This window comes from Armigeres subalbatus, unplaced genomic scaffold, assembly GCF_024139115.2.
Source record: "Armigeres subalbatus isolate Guangzhou_Male unplaced genomic scaffold, GZ_Asu_2 Contig762, whole genome shotgun sequence".
Taxonomy (NCBI): Eukaryota; Metazoa; Arthropoda; class Insecta; order Diptera; family Culicidae; genus Armigeres; species Armigeres subalbatus.
This window is the reverse complement of record NW_026943548.1, coordinates 210,994-218,932: the sequence shown is the minus strand read 5'-3', so window position 1 is coordinate 218,932 and position 7,939 is coordinate 210,994. Positions and strand designations below refer to the sequence as shown.

The window sequence follows — 7,939 nt, the reverse complement described above, 5'->3', positions numbered from 1 at the left end:
ACGACGATATCGTCAAGGTAGACGAAGACATAGAGTTCCAGTACACCGTGGCCCGAAAACTCGGTCCATCAGTCTTGCCAGCGTAGCAAGGCTGTTGATGATGATGATGATGGTCCCGCCACATACCTCTACAAAGGTTTGAGCTAGACGATTTTATCTTTAAGATAATTAATTGAATTTTATTTAACAACAATTTAATCAGATTTGCAGAATAAAACAAAAACTATCTGCCTACCATCACATATATGAATTTCATAACTTTCCATTATCATCCAGCAAAAATATGAATTGTAAAAAAAACTGTTTATTTCATCTACAGATTGTCATAAGTATCAGTAGTGATGCTTCGAGTTCATAAAAATGCAAAACTTATACCTCTCGCACAGATTTCAAAAGTTCCATCAAGAATTGCGTTTCATGATATTACCAGTAACGTTAGCCACTCGTAAGTATCAATAATAATCTAATAAACTATGTCGTTGTCAACAAAATCAAAACTTGTGTTATCGCTCCGTCGATATCAAAAGTTCTGTTATCAACCGCGGAAACCAAACTCTACTAGATAGCCTATTACTAATCCGCAGAATCATTGAAACAGCTGAAAAAGCGCAAGTCTGTACATAAATTTAAAAATCATTCATATCTGCTTTACGCGCGCGAGACTCAAACTTTTGTAGACTACACAAGAAAAAGGTCAAATTACAATTACGTCAATAAATATAAAATCCATCATCATCATCGAGGCGAACAAAATAGTTTATTAGTGCCTCAATAATTGAAAAACACAATTGTCCAAACAAAATATCCGTAGGTCAAACTTCGTCAAGATACAATAATTAATGATTTTTAACTAAGTAGCTGCTTAAAATACAGCTTTTACGTGAAACACAAAGTCTCTTGAATTGTGATAAATGTCGTTGCACGTTTGATATGTGTAGGCATCGAATTGAAATCATTGATACCTTTAAAAAACAAAGAATTTTGTGAAGCTCCATGCAAAAAGTTGGGTGTTCTTACATCCTCCGCGTTTCTAGTGTTATATCTATGAATGTCACTTCCTCTTTCAATTCGATCACACAAATATCGAGGCAGCAAACCATTTACTACTTTGAAAATGAACACCATTGTTAAATACACAATTCTTTGCTTCACCGAGAGCCACTGCAATGCACCCAACAAAAAAGTTGAGGAAGTGAATCTGTTACATCTTAAAATCAAACGCATAATCTTATTCTGCAAGCGCTGCAATCTCGATATTTGTGTCTGATTTGCTAAAAACAAAATGGAAGGACAAAAGTCCAAGTGAGGAGAGATGATTGATTTGTACAACTGTATTTTACTAGCTGTATTAATTTCGTTTTCGAGGCGAAATAGGTTCCCTTACTTCTTGGCTTTTTTCTTGATGACATTGTCAATATGTTGGTCAAATTTCAATTTATCATCAATAATCACGCCAAGATATTTAATTTCCGTACGCGATCAAGTGTCTCGTCATCAATTTTCACAGAGCCATTATCAATTGAACGATTTCGCGAAATAACCATATACTTTCCCTACTGGTTTTATGTTTTATGTTTATGTTATGTTGGGTTGTTTTACTAATATTCAATTTTAACTGTTTGTACTTCAACCATCTACTTAAAGAATGCAAATCTTCATTCAAGTGTTCAATCGCTTCCTCCAGATTTTGAGCTGCAATGAATATTACAGTATCATCAGCAAACAAATTAATTTCACAATAACGTAAGACCCGTCGCATGTCATTAATGTATATAATGAACAAAAGGGGCCCTAATACACTTCCCTGTGGTACACCAAGGTCATTCTCCACGGGACACGACACATAATCATTGAAAGCAGTCCGTTGGGATCTGTCAGACAAATAGCTTTCAAACCATTTGTATGCAGAACCCGAAATTCCAAAGCGCTTAACAGTTTTCAACAATAAGGGCTGAGAAATTGTCTCAAAAGCGCGTTTGAGATCCAAAAACACAGCTAGAATAGTATCTTTACGCTCCACATTTTCTTTCCATTTAGATAATACCAAGTTCAATGCAGTTTCACAGGAATGACCTTCCTGTAACCTGATTGTTCCGGTATTAACAAGTTATTACTATTTAAATATGTAATTAGCTGGCCTTTAACTACAAGTTCTAAAATTTTCTCTAATGTGCAACATGTTGATGGGACGAAACTCTTCGGCTTTAATCGTTTCAGCAACTTTTGTATTGAATCACTAGTGATTCCTTCCAAACATGCGGCACGTGCCCAGTTTGTAACGATTCATTTATAAGGTCCAGCAAGTTGCGTCCAATGACATGAAAGCAATCTTGAATAACTCTAGCATTAACATTATCAACTCCAGCCGTTGTTGACAAGACCAAAGGGCCCGTCCGGGGCGGGCTGCTATAAACAGCGTATTGATCTGCTCTATGGTTCGCTTCTCGGTGGCAGTCAGAACAGTCGGAGACGGTGGTGGCTCGTGGCTCTTTTCCTCCTCTGAGCATGGCGCAATCAGTGATTGTTGGCTGGATACTGGAGGTATTCCAGAAATACGTGCCACATATGCAGCTGATGGCCAGGTTGAGAACTACCAGAGTTGGAACAACCTTGACCGTACCATTCCATGAAAAAGGTAGATAAATTCATACGCGGACATTGAGCGCTTCCTTCGCTCGCTGTGCGTAGACGGACGGGATCCCGAAGTGGAAATAACCGCTTCGGTTTGAGGGAACTATAGGCGCTGTCATTGATCATGGTAAGATTACTACCGCTGTCATGAAGAGCGCGAAAGTTTACACCGTAAACTTGTACGGAAGTATACGGACGATTATCGTTGGGAAATGGAAACGAAATGGTGAACGAAGCCGGAGATACCTGGTACAGCTCATCCGAAGCCGGCTCGAAACAAGTTGGAGGTTTTACGTTAGGCATAATGGACGTTTGGCCTAATTCTGCCTTCTTTATATCATAGGCTGTTCTTTGGGTCATTTTATGCCTAACGACCATTATGCCTTGCACTGTAGGGAGTGAGAGATGGGTTGGCGTTAGGGAATGAAGTTGAGGGAAAAGTTCCCGTCCAAGGATTGATCGATTGAGTATTTCTTAAAGTCGGATTCTGAGACCAAAGGGTTCGTACAGGCACTGCTCAGTGTCGGATTTTCGAGTCAGGGATTGAAACTCGGTGTGGTATTCATAGCCAAATGGGCTGACCATGGCATTGAAACCGGCCCCGTGCCTTGGGTTGGATTTCCGAGCCACGAACTAGTAGCGGAGGCGCTACTGAAAGGCTGAATACTCGAAGCCTTCTGGAGGTGGTCCTGCCACGAGGTAGAACACTGAGGCAGTGCTGACGAATAGCTCTGAGGAAGCGAGAATGTGACCCAAATACCCGGTCTTGAGTGAGAAGTCACCGTATGGACTTGTGAATTCGTAGAATAGGCGGAACTGTGAGTAACAATGCTCGGTGGATGGCACCGATTTACCGGAGCGCGCAACGCCGGTATTTTATAAGTCCTCATAGACTTGAAGATGTACCAGATGCACCGGTACCAGTTACTGGGTTGGGCAAAACAGGAGGTGCAGAATAACCCTCTGAACTGAACAGATTCACCAACGAATGGTCCTCCGGATCCTCCCTGTTTTCCACTCTTTGTTCCTCAGAACCCCCATAAAAATGATTCAATAAAATTTTCACCACGTCTATCAACATCACTTTTAAAAAGTTTTCCGCTTTTCCCAATTCCCTAGCATTGTTAACTAGAAGGACAATTCGGTGGCCAAAATGCAGCAACCTTGCTTGCCTTCTCACCCTAAGAATCTTATCATCCTCCTTCAGACCTTCTACGATCTAGTCAAAATTCCGTCAGCAAAATTGAATTATTTCCTCCCAATCCACATCAAGTGCCACCTCAATTATTTTCTGATTTTCTTTCTCGTTCTTCAAATGATCTCGAAGGCTTCTCCGCCATCGAGAATAGGGATCGTCATGGATCACTATCGATCCGATATTGAGCTCAAATTCGAGCTCGTAGGGTATTAAATGGTCCACCCTAAAGGAGTGGTACCATTCTAGAATTTTGTCCACTGGCTGGGAATAATCCATTAGTCCATAAGGCCGTTACTAAAACCGAAAAATGCTCGAAAAATATTAAATGCGAAAAATATATACATGCAATAAATTATACCAAATAATCTAAACCTACAAAATCTACCCCAAATTAGCTACGGTTCACAAGAAATGTGAGAAAAAGTAGCCTAAATTAAAAAGAAGGCTAAATTCCAGCCTATGATGGTGGGAAGAGAGAAGGCCGACAAAGGTGCTCAAACCGATGCCTTCTCCTTCCTTGGAGGAGCAACCATGGCCCAAGAGGCGATCGACAAGACAAGAGGTCGACAAGACCTCTGTACGCCTAAGAGGCGGTTCCTTTGGCACGCAGGTAGCCTACCTTAGGTTACCGGTTGCGGGAGCCAAAAAGGTAATGGAGCGAGGGAAGTTGAAAATCAGCTGGTCAGTATGCCCAGTGAGCAAACTCCAGCCGCCTTCAGTGAATAGGTGCCATCGGTGCTTAGAGTTGGGACACAAGTCCTACAACTGTAAGGGCCCAGACCGTAGCAACCTGTGTCGTCGTTGTGGTGAGGAAGGGCACAATGCTGCATGAATGTGACAAGGCACCAAAGTGCCTTATCTGCGCCAGCAAAAAGCAAGCCTGTAACCACATTATGGGTGGGTCGTCGTGTCCCATCGGAGAGAAACATAAGAATAAGCCGTGCAAGTAACACAGCTGAATCTTAACCACTGTGCAACTGCCCAGCAGCTGTTGTGGCAGTCGGTCTCGGAGTCGAGGACTGATGTAACCCTCCTGTCCAACCTGTACAACGTCCCTGTGGATAACGGCAATTGGGTGGCGGACGGGTCTAGGATGGCGGCTATTTGCACGACGGGGCGGTACCCGATCCAAGAGGTGGTACACTGCTCTGCTGAGGGTGTCGCGATAGCTAAGATCAATGGTGTGTTCTATTGTAGCTGCTATGCCCCACCAAGCCCAAGTAACATTTCAAGTTTTATTCCGCTCTAGGGATGGTTTTCAAGATAAATTTATAAGATCTAACAAAAAAACCCCATATTACACTACAACCTTTTGATGACCACTATAAGTGTGAGATATGGTCAAATGGCCCTCTCTAGATAACCACTATAAACCTGTTATAAGAGTATTTAGAAAACCTTTTTAAACCACCTGCAAAAAGGGAATTTGGCTGCGGCACCTTTCTGACAGCTTCGAAAAAAAGAGAAATAAAACTGCAGAAAAATAATAACATCATTCGCGAAGTCGAAGCAAATTCTGCTCTTCCCTCCTATGGGAAATCCCATTGCTATCTGTCAGAGTTTGAGTGAAACATGGCCGCCATCTCCGCCTCTCTGTTGCTCTACTGTAAAAACCCATAAAGAACTGTCATTGTTTGTGTGAAGAATTTTGCTTCGACTTCGCGAATAGGAATTGATGAAAATCATGATGAGGATGACTACTAAATCATATTTTTTTAGGATTGTTTTACAATGTGCTTCCATCAAAATGAGGTGCGCGTTCAATTTCATGGTGAAAGCTAGGAAAACAATAAGGATAAACACCACGCGCTCTCAAAATAATGTAGTTTTGGGCACTAAATTTGAAATAATTGTAACAGCAATATCTCTAATCTCCCTTGAATATATTGATATTTCTTCCCAATATATTTCTAATACAAATTAATGACCAAAAAAGTGTTTTACGCGGTGAAAACATTGTCTAGTCATGAATGTCGTTGATATTTTTTTCCGGCTTGAAAATGCTTCTCCATTTTCAATATGGCCATCATAAATTTTGATTAGAAATATTGTGGATCCCAGCATTATCGCTCAGATCACGATTAAATTGAATCAGGCTAACCAGACTGCGAACATACCGCGCAAGAGTCACTTAACTTGAAGAGATTGTCATTGAATAACAAAAACTGTAAATTGACTCCAGTTTTTCAAGTCGTCACTGTGTTATATTCAAGTGACTCCACTCCATGTAACGTTTTTCTTCTGAAACGTCAGCCGTAAACAAAAACATTCAGTTTGTTTTTATTCTATAGAGGGTGTTGTTATTCACAAATAGCAATCGTTTGCCGAACAGTTTTACGATTGAAATGGATTTTCCGGAGGACCTAGACCACGTATTTGAAGAATATCTCGAGGATGACAGCGAAGGGATTTTTGATTATGCAAATTTGGACGTTAACTACGATATTGAATCGCTCAAGGATAACGATGATCCACTGCAAGATCCGATGGGGACGAAGATGCCGTCGACATCAAAAGCAGTCTTCAAAAAAGGTAAGAAAATGATTTGTCTTCTAACACACCCTAAGAAATAATTTGATTTTCTTCAGATAAAGAGAAGTTGTGATTTATGACCAGGATAGAAAACAGTTACTCAAGCATCGGCGGTAAAAGTTCCGACTTCGAGCAGATATTTTCTTAAAGAAATTCAAAAACCAAAAGTCCTATGAGAAGTGTGTGGTGCTATCAATGTTGATGGAGATACTATTAACGAAATACTAACGATGGTATGGAGTTGCTGCTCAAAATTCACCTGGTTTATAGAATCTGCTGATTCACGACCTGGAAGCGTCTTGGGAGGATGTAATCCCTGGTTTTGATGATTGCGACAGATTCCTCGTCTTTCAAGATAAAATTAATAAAAGGAATATTTCGCCATCACAAGTTGACAGCGCCAACCTAGTTGATTGGTTGTCGAAGGAAGTGTCGGTAATTGTTTACAAGTACTCAGATAGCATAACTTCGTTAGAGCGATGGCACCAAGTCGAAGCTCAGCTTCTTCGTCCTCTTGAGAAAGATCGATCTGGGGCGGAATCGGTTGCTTCAATCAACCAACCAAAGGAGCAGCTTAAAAGGATTTACGGGAAATATTTATCTGGCGATGATGTAAATTGGGGCTGCTGGGCTAGTTGGATATCTAGCAAAGCGTTTGATCAACGAGATGATTTAATGAATCAAGCCCCACCTGAGCATCTTATAAACCTTTTTAGCAGTGTTCCTGTCCATAGTGACACTATCCTGGAGAAAGCTAGACTCGATTTGCAAGTGGCTAACACAGTCAACGGTGCTTACAGTAACATACTTCGGGAGTTGAAAAATGATTACCAACAACTTGGTAATGTGGTCAGAACGATTGGGGAAAGAATTTCGATGCTTGAGACGAAACAGAAGGAATATGATGAGATTCTGCAAGCGATGAGAAACACTGTGGCAGTGAAAGAAAACAAGTTCTCGGTTGAGTTGGCTCGGAATGTCACTGATTGCTTGGATGTGGATCATGATGAATTTAGCTAAAAATGGACTTCTGAATTCAACCGAACACATATTTGGTTTAATAAAAACACACTATAAACACAAAAAAAGTTTTATTGATCTGATCATATTTTGAATCCGATTTGCTTCATATCTTGGCCAAGACCCAGACTTGGGTCAAATCACATAACATATGTGTAACTTGGGTAGCAAAAGTTGTACCCTTATAACAGATTAAATGTGTTATACGGAACATCGAAACGTCAAAAGATATGGTATAACAGTATTGAATTAGCAAGGGGTCGCGTGGATTTTTACTGTTTATCTGATTATTATTCACACTAAAATTAGTCAAATATGGAATAAAATTGAATAGTACTAAACTCGTCTTATGACCGGTAAAGACAATCCACAAAAAGATTAATAATTTTTCTTATTGTTTTAAAGTTTTGTAAACCCAATTCTTCCATATTGATGGTTTAAAGTGCTGATGTTGATGTAAATAATATCTCTGGATAATAAAATTAAATCGTATCCGCATAACTCGAAACGGCTGGATGGATTTCCTTCATTCCTTCAGCAGATTCTTTTGTCGTTTCC

The 7,939-nt window shown here is 40.3% G+C and overlaps 1 pseudogene; it reads left to right on the top strand.

The window, feature by feature from the left end:
- The first annotated feature begins 6,174 nt into the window (after nt 1-6,174).
- On the top strand, nt 6,175-7,381 carry LOC134204630 (uncharacterized; annotated as a pseudogene).
- The last annotated feature ends 558 nt before the right edge of the window (nt 7,382-7,939 follow it).